Raw genomic sequence first — 7,244 nt, 5'->3', positions numbered from 1 at the left:
GTCTGTAGCTGTGAATGTGTCTTTCAGACAAGACACTTAGAGAACAAATGACATACAGCTGTTGGGGTCACGAGAAATGGAAGTAGCAGCACACACAAAGGAGGAACATGTAATCCAATCTGTCTTAAAAGACCAGCAAGGCAGGGGGTTCCATTTGTTGAACAGAACATTATGTACTGTTGAGTCATTGTATTAGTTCATTTATCCTGTTCCAGAAATTTCTCACGACACACTGTACATTTGTTCATTCTAACACCATTCTCTAATTTCAATAAAGAGTACAGGCCATTGAGTCTATCTGGCCAAGTTCAAATGCCCTCATCACTTGGACATACTTGCTCTTCCCGTGATAGCATCATTTCATTAGAAATGATAAGTTTCAATTTGTTGTATTAAAACACAACAGAATTGGAATTCCAAAGTAGTGAGGGGAAATTATGCCAAAGAAAAGTGGTGCCAGAATAACTAACTATTTAAATAAGGTATTTTAATGCGTTAAATATTAAGAAAGACAGAATAAGGAAGAAGATTAACTCAAGAAAATATATTAGCAACATAGCTAGAAAGGAAGCATTTGATAGATTTGATGATGTAAAAACTTAACTTTATCAAAAAACAAAATTTAAAGATCATTAGGAAAAAAATGACCTTTTCAAATTGGAAGTATAACAAATGCTTGCTATTCTTACAGAAAGAGCACTTCAAATCAGTAAGAAAGCAATGAAAACTCTACTAGGAAATGGACAAAAGATATGAACAAGAAATTCACAATACAAGTGGCTCAAATGAAAATGAAATCTATGATAAATATTTTATTGCAACAAGAATCAGGAAAATGCAAATTAAAAATAAAAATGAGATGTCTCTTCATATCTATTTAATTTGCAATCTTTACAAAGAACAGTGATAACTTGTATTGACAGAGGTTTAGGAAAACAGGCATTCTCATGCATGACTGAAAGGAGCATACATTTAATAAAGAAGAACTTCAGTTTTAGTACAACTTCAACAAATATTTATTAAGGACACATGATTATGTGCCAGGCACGGGACATAAGTCAGTAAGGTCACGAAGCATCCTGCACTTCTCAGAGGCTTCAATCTAGTTGCAGAAGGTTGAAGGGAAGGAGAAAAAGTATATACAGAGAGTAATTAGAAGATACCTAATATATGCTAGGATAATGATATAAGAATATTCAAACTTCACAAATTGAATAGTTCTGCATAGCTGCAGAACTCCAGGGGAGATGTCCTACCTATAGTCACCTCCCCCACACATCAGTTTTTTGGAAGGGAATTCCCAGGAGATTTCTCACATATTCCGGGAAAAAAAGTTGTCAATATCTTTCCATTCCTATCTTCTCGTTGTCCTCCTCTTCTCCTAAACTAGTTGAGCAGCTACTTCACCATTGCCATGGCTACAGTGGCCTCTAAGACAAGCATTCTGCACTGCCCGTGGCATTCTTTCTGACACCTTCAAAGCCATAAAACCAGTTCCAAGGAAGGTTCTGCTCCGTTCAGGCCTTCCTTTCTCAGAGGAGTTGTGCTCTGTTCTATAAAGAAATACAGACCATCAGATTTCTGTGCTCATAAAGTGTCTGATGCTAGCTTTCTTCCCAGGATCGCCCTGAGAAAAGTTATAGAAGCTAGAGGGGGAAGTATAAACTCCAAGAATTTTTAAAACCAAGAAAAGCTCTGTGGCAACTGAAGGTAGTTTTGAACTGATGTAAATGGGGGTGGTGGTGGGGTGGGGCAGGTCACTGGAGGTGTCACCATGGAAAAGGAAGAATTAGGTTCTGCTCTCACTTTCTCCTTGAGATATCCTGAGACAATCCTCGCCTGCTCCTTCTCCAAGTCAGCAGCAACAGTCCAGGACACTGGTATCAACAGGATTCTATCAGGAGTAACAGCTGATAAAAAAGAGAAAATGGGAGAAAGACAATACCCATTACAACCCACAGCTAGAATTTCAGACAATAGTAACTTGATGGGAGGAATGAGGGAACCAGAGAGATATGAGAATGTGCCCAAATACGTACCAGTTAGTGGGAAAATAGAATATTGTTGAGTTTTTTAAACCAATAGGAGCAAGTAATCACGAACAATTTTAGGTTTCAGGACACCTAGGGACAAAAATAGAATGTTTAGCTTTTAAAACATCAGAAGGAAACCCAATCCAAGGGAAAACAGGAAAGGAGAAAACAAGAACAAATAGAGAAAACAAAAATTTGAGTACATGAAGTACAACGGCAGGAACAATTTCTAATATAGTCATCAACAAATATACATGGGGCAAGCACACATAGTAAAGGGCAGAAGTTTTAGGTTGGATTCAACAGACTCAAAAGTTTACCATAAATTATCTGCAAGAGAATGCTTTAAAAAGACACAGAAAAATGATGGGAAAAGTTGAAACAGGTAAATCTGAAGTAGAAGAAATCTTGCTCTCTTGACAATAAAGAATATAAATCAAAAACACCAAAAGGGACAAATGGATGTCTGATAAGTGGAACAATGGAATAGGAAGATGACAGTCATATACACACACATGACTAACTGTACCCTCCTACTGTATTAAGTAATATTGACAGAACATCAGCAAGAAACAGAGAAATCCACAATTTTCATTTTCAGGGGGGACAGAAAGGTTTTTTTCAAAAGACATTGGCCAAAATTTTCTAAACTGTAAAACATCAAGCCACAAATTCAAGAATTTCTAAGAACCCTCAAAATAAACACAAAGACCTAATTCAGCTGAACCCTGAAAAGCAAAGAGCAAGAGCACAATCTCTAAACCATCTAGAGAAAAATGACAAAACAGCAGCAGTATGATCAACTCCATATTCAGTTGGGAATGCAGGAAGCCAGATGAAAATGCAATGTTTTCATGAAGTGCTGAAAGGTCATAGCCTTCATCTAGAATACCCCACTTGGTGAACATGTCCTATCCAGAGTAAAAGAAAAATAGGCAAAAGATCTAAATAGACCTTTTACCAAAGAAGAGACATAATGGTCGATAAGCACATGAAAAAAAATGTTCAGTTGTAAATGGGATTATTTATCTCTTTCTGTTACTTCATTACTCATATATAGAAATGGAACAGATTTCTATAAATTGAATTCTGTATCCTTAAACTATACTGACTTCATTTGTTGGACCCAAACTGACATTTTTCCAAGGACATATAAATGGCCAACACACACAATAAAAAGTGTTCAACATCACTTATTAGGGAAATGCAAATCAAAACCACAATGATATATCACTTCACACCTGTCAAAATGGTTAAAATCAAAAACACAAGAAATAGCAACTGTTGGGGAGGATGTGATGCAAAAGGAACCCTCGTGCTAACTGGTACAGCCACTATGGAAAACAGTATGGAGGTTCCTCAAAAAGTTAAAAATAGAATTAAGTCTTGATCCAGTAATTCCACTCTTGGGTATTTACCCTAAGAAAACCAAAACACTAATTTGAAAAGATATATTCAATCATATGTTTATCGTAGCATTATTTGCAATAGCTAAGACGTGAAAGCAACCCAAGTGTCCATCGATAGATGAATGGATAAAGAAGATGTGATGTATCTAAATACAATGGAGTATTATGCTGCCATAAAAAGGAATGAAATCGTGCCATTCGCAGCAGCATGGATGAACCTAAAGGGTATAATGCTAAGTGAAACAAGTCAGACAGGGAAAGACAAATACTATATGATTTCATTCATATGTGGAATTTAAGAAACAAAACAAATGAGCAAACAAAGAAAAAAAGATACAAACAGAAAAATAGAATCTTAAATACAGAAGACAATCTGGCGGTTGCCAGAGGACAGGTGGGTGAGGGGACGGGGGAAATAGACTAAAGGGATTAAGAGTACACTTAATGAGATGAGCACTGACAAACGTATGGAATTGTTGAATCATTATCTTGCATACCTGAAACTAATGCAACACGTTATGTTCAATTAAAAAAAGAAAATGTTCTATGTCATTGGTCATCAGGAAAATGAGAATTAAAACCATAGTTAGATACAACTACACACTGACAGAATGGCTAATTATATTTTTTTTAAATGTCAAATGTGTTGAGGTTGTAGAACAGTTGAAACTCATTAATTTTTGGTGGGAAAATAAAATGATACAACTGCTTTGGGAAAAGTTCTGGCAGTTTTTAAAAAACATAAAACTAAACATATAATCACATCTCAGCCATTCCATATCTACAGAAATGAAAACATGTGTTCATAGCAGCTTCAACTTAGACAAGAATGTTCATAGCATCTTTATTCATAAAAGTCCCAAACTGAAAACAGCCCAAAGTGTCCATTAACAAGAGAATGGAAAAACAAACACACAAAAACCTCGTAAATTCATACAATGGAATAAAACTCTATAATAAAAAGTAATTAATTTTTAGTAGTACTTGCAACACATGGTTGAGTCTCAGAAGACATTATGCTGTGTGAAAGAAGCTTTACACAATATGGTATAACTGTTGATTCTATTATTCTATTATTATTTTTTTTCACCATGACAAGTCTTGCCCATTTGGAAGTTCTTGTATAAATGGTGTCCTTAAAAGAAAAACTGTAAATAAGCTGATTTCTTTTGGAGGATATTCACACTGAAATATTTATAGAGAAGTGTACTGATGTCTATGATTTACCTTAAAATGCACCCAAAGTGAGATCGATTAAAGTATGGATAAGAGGGATAGATGGATAGATAGATGAGGGGATACATGAGAAAAAGGCAAAATAAGATGTTAGTGGTAAGATCTAAGTGGTGTTTATACAGGTGTTCACTATAAAATTGCAAAAACTTTTCTGTATGCTTGAAAACTTTTCTGTACGCTTGAAAAAACTGGACAAAAAATACATGAGACCCTTAGGAAGCAGATTTTCAAACTTTACTAAAAGCCATAGAGGATTTTATTACTAAACAGAGAGATGTCCCATGCTTTGTCATGGGATGCTACAATATTGCAAAGATGGAAATTCTCCCCAAATCCATGTACAAATTAAATGTAATCTTTAGAAATTCCCAGTTGTATGTTTTTACCTAACCAACTTAGATTAAACTTTATATGAAAGAATACATATCCAAGAACAGCGAACTCAACTTTGTAAAAGAAAAGAGTAAGAACTTGTCTAGCAGATTTCTCAAGATATTATCAAGCCATAATAATAGTAACATGCAGTAGTGGTACAACATACAACAGCAGACAAGTTGGCCAAAGAGGGAGCTCAGAGCAAGAGCCACATGTGTGCACAGGAGCATCATAGATGGCAGGAATAGCCTCACAGGCCAGCTGGGCAAGGATGAGCTATTCAGTGGGTAGTGCTTGGAGACTGGCTCCCTAAATGGGAAATAGAAGATGGAATCCCTTCTGTAACCACATATTAAATGAACACCAGATGAGTGAAACCGTAAAATGATTGTCCTTCTCCGATTGACTTTCTTCACTCAGCATAATACCCTCCAGTTCCATCCACGTTGAAGCAAATGGTGGGTATTCGTCCTTTCTGATGGCTGAGGAATATTCCATTGAGTACATAGACAACATCATCTTTATCCATTCATCTGCTGGTGAACACTGAGGCTCCTTCCACAGTTTGGCTGTTGTGAACATTGCTGCTATAAACATTGGGGTGCAGGTGTCTGGTGTTTCACTGCATCTGTATCTTTGGGGTAAATCCCCAGTAGTGTTTCACTCATATGGGGAATATAAGAAATAGTGAAAATGATTATATAGGAAAGGAGGGGAAAAATGAGTGGGAAAAGTCAGTGAGGGTGACAAACCATAAGAGACTCCTAACTCTGGGAAACGAACAAAGGGTAGTGGAAGAGGAGGTGGGCGGGGGGTGGGGTGACTGGGTGACGGACACTGAGGGGGGCACTTGACGGGATGAGCACTGGGTGTTACGTTATATGTTGGCAAATTGAACTTCAATAAAAAAATATATATAAAAAAATGAACACCAGATGGATCACTTGCAAAACATAAAAACTATTGTGCTACCAAATGACTATCCAATAAACTATTTTGTAACCTAAGGACAGAGGACTTCTTACCCAACTTCAGAGCTTCAAACAGGCACATCCAAGACTCTCAATTTCTCCCAATTTCCTGGTTGGCCCCAGTGCAGTGACTGACTCCTCCCCAGTCACATCAGTTCCTGAAAACAGACGCCTGAGGGCCAGATGCCCATCGTTTCAATCATCACTCGGACAGCATCCCAATTCATCATCAGCTAAAACGTGCCATGCCTTCTGCAAAAAACACAGAATAATAATATTGTATGAAAATTGTAACATTATATTTAAAAACCACCAAAGAGCAAACATCCCAATGTAAACAACAGAAATAACAGGTTCATTTTAGTGGCAAGATCTTAAGTCGTTAGTCTTACCTCTGCGCCTTTATAGATTTGACAACATGACTGCATTGAGCAGACCTTTGTGATTAGGGGGTAAAACTCATTTTCCCCACAGAGGTCAGGAGATTGGGAGCATTGCTTTGAGTAGGTGTGTGAGCACCTTGCTCTAGGGGAAAAAAGGTGTTGCCCGAGGGTGCTCACACAAAGAGAAACACCGAGTTTCAACTTTTTTTTTTGCATGCTCCACATTCAAAATCATGCTAAACACTCAAGTACTGAAATGTTTCATCTCATTGACCCTGAAATCACATCCACTGGGGTTACAAAAGATAAACCTATCCGAAAGTGAATGCTTTTACTTTTAAAGTCAAGCAAATACACAGGTAGGAGCATGTACACACACACACACACACTCTCTCTTTCTCTCTCTCTCTCTCTCTCTCTCTCTCCCTCTGGGTTTGGGAAAGTCTGTGAGCCTGTAAATCTGTCCAGTTGATCTCAAGGTTGAAGGGGGCTTCCGTTTCTATTGTCACTGGCATCTCATTCCGCCAGTTTGCTCCTAGCTGGGGGCAAAGAGAGCATGGTTCTCACTGGGTTGAGAACGTTCCTCTACTTGGACTAGTTTTACACGGTCTCCCTCCTTAATAAATATATTCACATATTTCTGATGAAAACATTGTCAACCTTTGATTTTCAACTCTAAGATCGTGTTTCAAAAGTCCTTGTTATCAGTTGTGAGCTCTGACAAGCAACTTCTAAATTGGTGATGATGTGATTAACACGGGCATTTAATGTGCACTGTGCTAAAGCAGAGGCTCGTTAGCTCTGGAGGCTGTAGGAATGAAGATAATCAGCCCATGC

At 37.4% G+C, this 7,244-nt stretch overlaps 1 long non-coding RNA gene across 1 annotated transcript; it reads right to left on the bottom strand.

The window, feature by feature from the left end:
- Positions 1–904: 904 nt before the first annotated feature.
- Positions 905–6,276, bottom strand: LOC112648437 (uncharacterized). Its single transcript, XR_003129044.3, has 4 exons — positions 6,079–6,276; positions 2,040–2,123; positions 1,807–1,910; positions 905–1,553 (listed from the first exon to the last, which is right to left on the bottom strand). It is a non-coding gene; the product is annotated as an uncharacterized LOC112648437 (long non-coding RNA).
- Positions 6,277–7,244: the final 968 nt, after the last annotated feature.

Source organism: Canis lupus, chromosome 7 (assembly GCF_003254725.2).
Source record: "Canis lupus dingo isolate Sandy chromosome 7, ASM325472v2, whole genome shotgun sequence".
Taxonomy (NCBI): Eukaryota; Metazoa; Chordata; class Mammalia; order Carnivora; family Canidae; genus Canis; species Canis lupus.
This window is presented reverse-complemented; position numbering and strand designations above follow the sequence as displayed.